The sequence below is a fragment of the Macrosteles quadrilineatus genome, unplaced genomic scaffold (assembly GCF_028750875.1).
Source record: "Macrosteles quadrilineatus isolate MER2022 unplaced genomic scaffold, UCM_ALF_1.0 Scaffold_8__2_contigs__length_117827958, whole genome shotgun sequence".
Taxonomy (NCBI): domain Eukaryota; kingdom Metazoa; phylum Arthropoda; class Insecta; order Hemiptera; family Cicadellidae; genus Macrosteles; species Macrosteles quadrilineatus.
In genome coordinates this window covers 47,882,405-47,891,621 of record NW_026542601.1, presented here as the reverse complement: position 1 = coordinate 47,891,621, position 9,217 = coordinate 47,882,405, and the positions used below count along the sequence as shown (strand labels likewise).

The 9,217-nt window shown below is 37.2% G+C and overlaps 1 protein-coding gene across 1 annotated transcript in view; it reads left to right on the top strand.

Moving 5' to 3' along the window:
• The first annotated feature begins 2,377 nt into the window (after positions 1–2,377).
• The window catches only part of LOC128999626 (eukaryotic translation initiation factor 4E-binding protein Mextli-like), a 61,509-nt gene continuing 54,669 nt past the window's right edge, over positions 2,378–9,217 (top strand). Inside the window, exon 1 of the mRNA XM_054426217.1 lies at positions 2,378–2,396. The gene's annotated coding sequence lies outside the window, so the exon portion shown is untranslated. The remainder of the gene's footprint in view (positions 2,397–9,217) is intronic.

Below are 9,217 nucleotides of genomic sequence, written 5' to 3'. Positions count from 1 at the left end.
AAACACACTCCCTTAGGGACCAAAACTTGTGTTGGTTCTATGATAAAAGTAGCCCGTTAAAAGTCGATGGTAAAATCTATCTATGTCCCATACTCTTAATTCTCTGTAAAACACTGTAAATCTAAAGGTCAACTAAGAAAAAATAAGAAACAAAATAATTACCATACACTAACTGACCTAATGGCCAATGAACTTATAAAATGCTATTTTATTAGAGTACGGTTGCCACGTCAAGGTGTTGCAGTACCCTGTCAACCCTCCTGCTTTACGGCGTTTCGGCCAGAGCAGAGGCCATAGTCAAGTCCAAGAGAGCTAAGTTATATAAATATATATTATATACATATATTTATTAGTAAATTAAATAAATAATTAAACATTTAGTACCCTTTAAGTTATATTAATTTATTGAATAACTAACATGTTTCGGCTCTTTTGATCACAGGCTATGAACAAATAGTAAATAAATAGAAATGTAAATAACCAATAAGTAAATTATCATATGATTTTGAAATTTTATGAATACACATTTATTTTTCCGTTTTTGATGAAATTTTGCTTGAAGGTGTAGGGTGGGATAAACTTAAATGAGTTCGCGAACCAGAATGATCGGACTATGTGCACAGGGTTTTACAGGGTTTTTAGGGGGGTTTTATAGGATACATTTTTTCTAATTTTTGACCCTCAAACAAAATATTTCCCAATTTCTCGTAATACTATTTTTAAAGCTTAAAAAACAAATAATTTTAGTAAATTGTGAAGGGGTTTTTAATGGTTACCGTATTGGTTGTGAAAAAAATCGTAAATTTAAAATTACTGTGCTATATTATAATGAAGAACACTGTTGTATATTGCTCGTTTAAGGAAATATTTTGATCAAACTTGGCAAATTAACTTATTTTATACTAAGATATTAATATTCTGCTAAAAATGGTACTTTTACCCTACCCTCCCTGTAGCAGAAAACCTAGGTATATTTGTTTAAAATAATGTTATTTAACTAAATTTAATTGAAAATCCAATTGGGCAAATTAAAATTCACTTAGTCTGCTGGTGTGTTACGGCGGGGGTTTTTAATAATTTTAATTGTCTATGATGGTAGTTTAGGGATGAGCATCGATGGGCCAACCATCGATGCGCCAATATAGCATCATAATGCGAAAACATATCGATGTTTTCGGGGCTAAAACATCGATACCACAACATCCCACGCCGAATCGACATTAACTACTGAAATATCATGCCAAACTAGCGTTTAGTCCCTCCGTATTTGATGTCAAAATTTCGGTTTTCTAAGTTAAAAAATTCCTTATTAAAAGTCGAAATTAAGTGTTTAGATGCCAAGATCTGGCCCACCTTACAACTATATGAATAAACTAATACAGTAATTCTAACTTTTTTCTCAGAGAGTCAGGAACGCCCACTACTACAGTAGTTAAATTCTGACTTTAATCTCAGAGGGGAACGGGAACGCCCACTAGTTAGCGTATGGTCTTCTGTTCTTATTATTATTAAAGTAGGCTGTGGTGAATGTAAATAATTGATTTAAATAAAACAAACATCTTCAGTAAACTCAAAAGTTGCCATCTTTATTAAACCCAAATAATTAGAGAAGAAAGATACTCACAGACGAGGCTCCCCCACTACTGAAAGTTACAGTTGTGCCAATACAGCAAAATACAAAAATACAATTAGATTATAAATAAATACTTATAACAGTGATATTCCGACTTTAAACTCAGAATTCTGACTTTTATCTCAGAAACTTCCCTCGTTCTAACTTAAATCTTAAAATCCTAAGTTTTTTTCTCAGAGATGAAGAAAAAAATTTTTACAGTTGGTGGCCCTTCAATGCCGTCGTAGTTCCAGTTTAAGTAGCTACATAGAACAAAAAATGCCGAAAACCTCGATGTTCTATTTTTCCTGATTCGCGAATTTTACTAATGACGTCCTTGCAAAAAAAGCTATTTCATCAAAATGCAAATATTTTTATTTGTAGGTTTAGGTTAGAATTTCCAAATTGAATCTGGAAGGAGGGCAACAACTATAACTTACATTTTGGATTTTAGGTAATAAAAGGGTTTGTGGCATTTTGTAATTCAGTCTCTGTTTAGTTATATATATATAGTTAACCTTATATTCACAAACTGCTAACAATCATAGGTTAAAATTAAGGAGTGGTTATCTGTTTTGCTTCATTCTCATGGGAAAGTATGACTTAAAATAATTAGTGATTAATACTAAATAGGCTACCCTTTGCTGTACTCAAATATCATAGCAATGGGGATGAGTAAAAAAGCTTCACCCTATAAGTAAGGGCCTATTTATAACAGTTTACTCACACACTTATTCTTATTGGCCCCCTACTTGGGTTCTTAATTTGGGAAGATAAACCTAGGGTAAGCTGGGTAGCCTTGGCTTAGACTACCCTAATTATTTTTTATGCATTAGCCTAGGCCTAGGCTTGGTGAAAATAAGTTTGGTTGGTAGTTAGTAGGGGCCTATGGAGATATCTCTAGAGTTAGGCCTGTATGTATTTCTAAGGATTTTAACTTATTAGCTTAAAGCCTACCTACAAGTAGGGTCCTATAAAACCTTTTTAAGGCATTTTTCCTTTGAAGCTATAAGCGTGTTTAATGTTTTAGGCTGATATGTTACATTGTGTTACACTTGGGGAAAAGTGGCATATTGTGTAGGGGTACAGTTTCTTAACTGGGCTACGCTAATACGGTAAGTTAACTTATTAGGTCCGTTGTTGTTCCTGGTAATGATTAATGACCTTGATAGAGATGGAGGGGTGGTGCTTTTTGCTGACTACACAACCCTGGTGTCACGGGGTCCCCAAGTTGAGCTGTCCACTGCAGATGCCAACCAACATCTCTCCGTAGCATCCCGCTGGTTTGAAGAAAATGGGTTTCAGCTCAACCAGGAAAAAACCCAGACACTTGTCTGCAGTCTGGCAAGAAATGCCCCACCTAATGAACCAGTTAAGCTACCGTACTTGGATTCCATCTGGACAGGAAATTGGCGTGGAACAATCACATAGGCAACGTTAGCAGCAAACTGTCTAGGGTGTGCTGTCTTCTGCTCAAGCTGCGAAATTTTATTACTGAACAGTACCTGCTGTACGACATATTACATTTAGTGACCGCCTTGCCCATTGCAAACCCATCTTTGCAAGGCTGGGGATATTCACGGTTTATAGCCATTACATCCTCGTATGCTCACTGATGATCCATGACAACTGCGCCAACTTTCAACTTCGTTCAGCGGTTCATGACCACCAAACTAGGCAGCGCGGGTTGCTTGATGTGCCCAGGGTTAGGCTGACAAGATCCCAGAAGAGTTACAACACGGGAGCAATACAAATCTATAACAAGCTGCCCAACTCTATCAAACAGCTTGAGCGTAAGCTTTTCTTAAAGAAGCTGGTCCCTCTACTCAAGTCAAGAGCCTACTATTCCCTAAAACAATTTTTTGAAGACATTTTCCCAGAATTTTCTGACTGATCCGCCTATCCACATTGCCAATGTTGTAAATATATGTTTTGTATTTATGTCAGTTTGTCTAAATGTATATTTTTGATTTTTGAAAGTATTGACACCATCAATCCCTTTTGGGTAAAAGATGAAGATACGGTAATAGTAATAAGGTAATTGATTGAAACCATCGAATTGAAAATATTGATTAAGTTAGTAACCGATATTTTAAAATATAGGCTAATTTATCTATTATAAAATTAAACTATCATAACCTGATGAAATGAGGGAATAAAATACATAAAATACTTTATTAATAATTGATGTAAAAAGGAAAGATACTAGTAGTACGCTTGTTCTGCGCGTAACGGGATGAGTGAACATGAGCGCAATAATGAAAGAGTCCACCCACACCTAGCATACTTACCGGTGTCACTGGTGAACACAAAAATGTTATTTGTATCGGCAAATCAACCCATGAGTCGGGGCAAATAATGGTGAGTCGGGGGCTCAGTCGGTAGCGTCACGCGGACTTCGGGCCCAAGGCAGCGATGTCGTGGGTTCGGATCCTAGTCACAGCCACTAAATTTCAGTTCACCTTTGTCCTGTACCGGCTCACCCCTTGCTTTGCTGTAAACGATCCACGCACGGGCGCTTAGTCTATGTGGACAGGCAAATGCAAGGTTAAAAGAGGCTGCCAGTGCCAACCTCTTAAAAAAAACCAAATCTCAGTCAACAAAAATCCTAACTTCTCGTCCATTAATTAACCAAAGTCATTGGTAATATACGTAATGTATTTCCTGTTTCTCTCTCTTCTCATAGCATTTTATTATTGCAGATACATCAATCTAAGTGTCAAAGAGTTCCCATCACAAAGAGTTAATCACAAAGAGTTCCCACACTCTGGACTGTTCACCTTGACTACTTCCTTCACCACTTCCTACTCGTGGACCTGTTTCCCTCTCTGCTCATAGCATTTTAGTATTGCAGATACATTAATCTAACTGTCACAAAGGGTTCCCACACTCCGGACTCCTCGCCTTGACTACTCCCTTCACCACTTCCTACGTCGTGGACCTGTTTCCCTCCCTTCCCATGGCATTTTTAGAATTGCAGACACTGAACATTTTTCTAATCATCACTGAGGGTTTCTACACTCCGGAATGCTCGCCTGGACTACTTCCTTCACCACTTCCTACGTCGTAGACCTGTTTCCCTCCCTTCCTATAGCATTTTAGAATTTCAAATAGATTAATTTAACTTTCACAAAGGGTTCCCTCACTCCGGACTGTTCACCTTGACTACATCCATCACCGCTTCCTACGTCGTGGACCTGTTTCCCTCCCTTCCCATAGCATTTTAGTATTGCAGTTACACTAATCTAACTGTCACAAAGGGTTTCTACACTCCAGAATGCTCGCCTCGACTACTTAAATTACCACTTCCTACGTCGTGGACCTTCCCTTCCTTCCTATAGCATTTTAGTATTGTAGGTATATTAATCTAACTGTCACAAAGGGTTTCTACACTCCGGACTGCTCGCCTCGACTACTTCCATCACCGCTTCCTACGTCGTGGACCTGTTTCCCTCCCTTCCCATAACATTATAGAATTGTAGTTACATTAATCTAACAGTCACAAAGTTTTTCTACACTCCAGAACGCTCGCCTCGACTACTTCCATTACCTACCACTTCCTACGTCGTGGTCCTGTTTCCCTCCCTTCTTATAGCATTTTAGAATTGCAGTTACACTAATCTAACTGTCACAAAGGGTTTCTAAACTCCAGAATGCTCGCCTCGACTACTTCCACTACCACTTCCTACGTCGTGGACCTGTTTCCCTCCTTGCCTACTCCGGACTGCTCGCCTTTGACTACTTCCATCACCGCTTCCTACGTCGTGGACCTATTTCCCTTCCTTCCCATAGCATTTTAGAATTGCAGTTTCACTAATCTAACTGTCACAAAGGGTTTCTAAACTCCAGAATGCTCGCCTCGACTACTTCCACTACCATTTCCTACGTCGTGGACCTGTTTCCCTTCCTTCCTATAGCATTTTAGTATTGTAGGTATATTAATCTAACTGTCATAAAGGGTTTTTAACACTCTGGACTGCTCGCCTCGACTACTTCCATCACCGCTTCCTACGTCGTGGACCTGTTTCCCTCCCTTCCCATAGCATTTTAGTATTGCAATTACACTAATCTAACTGTCACAAAGGGTTTTTACACTCCAGAACGCTCGCCTCGACTACTTCCATTACCACTTCCTACGTCGTGGACCTGTTTCCCTCCCTTCCTATAGCATTTTAGTATTGCAGGTATATTATTCTAACTGTCACAAAGAGTTTCAACACTCCGGACTGCTCGCCTTGACTACTTCCATCACCGCTTCCTACGTCGTGGACCTGTTTCCTTCCCTTCCTATAGCATTTTAGTATTGCAGTTACACTATTCTAACTGCCACAAAGGGTTTCTACACTCCGGACTGCTCGCCTTGACTACTTCCTTTACCGCTTCCTACGTCGTGGACCTGTTTCCCTCCCTTCCTATAGCATTTTATTATGGCAGATACATTAATCTAACTGCCACAAATGGTTCCCACACTCCGGACTGCTCGCCTTGACTACTTCCTTCACCACTTCCTAAGTGTCGTGGACCTATTTCCCTCCCTTCCCATAGCATTTTTAGAATTGCAGATACATTATTCTAATGGTCACAAAGGCTTCCCACACTCCGGACTGCTCACATTGACTACTTCCTTCACCACTTCCTACATCGTGTACCTATTTCTCTCCCTTAAGTATTACCGATACGTTAGTCATAAAGGGTTTCCGTACTCCTTTCTTTTCACTGCTCACCTTTCCGCTTCCTCTACGTCGGGGACCTGTTTCCCCCCCCCCTTCGCATTGCATTTTAAAAATATACTAACATCTTTGAATATTTAATATTCAATGCCAACATTAAATTGAATAATGTAAAAAGCTGCTTTGTTCTAAATACAAACATACCTATATACTTTTAATTTAAAGGTGAATTTTAATACTGCACATAAAAGGTATATAACTGCCGACTAATATTGTTAAGTTCAATTTATTATTCTGAAAGTTGTGAAATTTAATTAGCTTAAATAACATTATTCTGAAAGCTGTGAAATTATAATGATATATATTCATAGACGCCAAACTGTTTACTCCATGAATGAAAGAGCTTAGAGTAAAAGTCGTTCTCTCTGTCTTAAGTAGACAACAAATTTTTTGGTCGCAAAACGTAAACAAATACAAAGAAGAAGAAGGTAGCTCCTAATGTTATTCTTATGGGACAAATTTAAAAATGTTTTTTAAGTATTTTATAATTACTACTGAGCGGAATCGTCTAGAATTTTAATGAGGTCTTCCCAGTCGTGTCATAATTATTTGTGCAAAATTTGAACGCTATAAGTGCGACGGTTCTTGAGTTTTTGGTGCGAACACACAGACACACACAAGTGGACAACTTTTCTCCGACTCCGCTAGACACGAACACGATACATAGATTCGTTCACTTCGTTCACTCATCTATTAAAACATTAACACTTCAAACTGTGAACATATTAGAACAACAAAATAATCTATTCAAGCAGCTGATATAAAAAGACACATTAAAAAGATATTTGATTATATAGCATTAAACAAAGCAATACTATATAAAATCTTCAACATTCCCCCTTAATCAAACATCTTTTTTTATTATTTTATCTGAGTCTTTAAGTCCCATGTCCGTCACAAAGTTATTAAATTTTTCACGTGACAATGATTTGGTTAAAATATCAGCCGTCATATTTTCAGTTGGCAAATAGGCTACTTAATTTAAATGCACTTCTTAACCATATTCTTGACCTTTAGCAACAAGATGTGCTTTGAACTTCTCACGATCACCATCTACATTTTTCTTAGTTTTATAAACCCACTTGCGTTTAACCATATTTTCATTCTTCGGACGATCAACCAACTCCCAAACATTGTTCTTAATCACAGAATTATACTCTTCATCCATGGCATTCATCCATTCTTCTTTGAAATTACTTTTAATTGCCTCATTGAAAGTTTGTGGTTGATCAAAAACATCGACAGCTTGATATGAAACGAAGTCGTTCATCCATAATGGTTTTCTGCGATCACGTTCAGGTCTCTTATCTTCTATCGAAGAATTTCCTTCTTACAAAACTTGCTGTTCTAGATAAGAATTTTCATTTTCTGAAACTTCCTGTTCACTTTCACTGTTAGAATGAACAAGATTTTCTTCGTTGTCAACAGATGTCATATCATTGTTTGGTTCTTCCACAAGTTCAGTTGTACTACTGTTTATAACAGTGTATTCAACTTGTCGACTTTCATTTTTCAGGTCATCTTTCACATCAGAGGTATGACATTGGTCTTCTACAAAAACAACATCACGTGCTTTTATTATAGAATAAGGTTTCTTAGGATCCATTAGTCTGTAGCCTTTGGAATGTTCACAATATCCAACCATAATACAAGGCTTTGCTTTTGTGTCAAGTTTCTTTCTGTAACATTTGGGAATATGAACATAAGCTTTACAGCCAAAAACCCGTAAGTGACTTAGATCAACCTTTGAACCAGTCCAAACTTCCTCTGGTGTTGCATCCTTTAAAGCTGCTGTAGGACTACGATTCTTCAAATAGATAGCTGTGTTACAGCTTCTCCCCAATATCGTTTTCCTAAACCTGAATCTTGAAGTAAACATCTTGTCTTTTCAACTAGTATTCGGTTAACACGTTCACTTACACCATTTTGCTCTGGAGTGTGGGGTATAGTGGTCTCATAAATAATGCCATTTAAACGTAGAAAATCTGCAAATTGTTAACATACTCACCCTTGCCATTATCAGTTCTCAAGCGCTTAATTTTAAAGCCAGTTAGATTTTCTACTTCCATTTTGAAGTCTTTGAACTTACTTAAAACTTCATTTTTGTGTTTAAGTAAATAGCCAAAAGTTTTTCTTGAGAAATCATCGGTGAATGTTAAAAGATAAAGAGATCCACCCCAACTTTTAACTGACATAGGTCCACATAAGTCTGAATGAATCAGCTCAAGTAATGAAGTAGCTCTGATACTTTGACCTTTAGGAAAAGATTTTCTTGTTATCTTACCTTCAATACATGCGGTACAAGTATTCTCCTTTTCTGATTTTGAATAATTTACTCCATTAACTAAACCATTTCTTAGTAAATCCATTCCTTTATGACTTAAATGGCCTAATCTACGGTGCCACGTACCTTTGGTAGCAACTGCAAGAGCAGCTGATGAATTATCTTCTTTGAATTCAGAGTGACCATTCAACTCTGTTGGCTCAATTAAGTTTAGTTTATATACACCACCATCATTCACAGCAGAAATGTCACTATTTCCCTCTATTCGACAGTCATTTTCTGAATAAATTCTGCACGAATCTTTGTCAAAAACTACTATTTTACCTTTTTCTGTAATTTTATTTACAGACAACAAATTAGTAGCAAGTTCTGGTATGTATAAAACATCCTTAACAGTAACTTTATTAGAATTTTCTATATAAAGTTCAATATCACCAACACAATTACTTGTAAGTTTTGCATTATTGGCCACCAAAACTTCCTTCTTTTCAAACTTACCATTTTTCACCATTTGATTACTCATATGAGTTGTACAACCTGAATCAATTACCCAATCATTATGATCAACTTTGGATTCATAAGATTTTATAT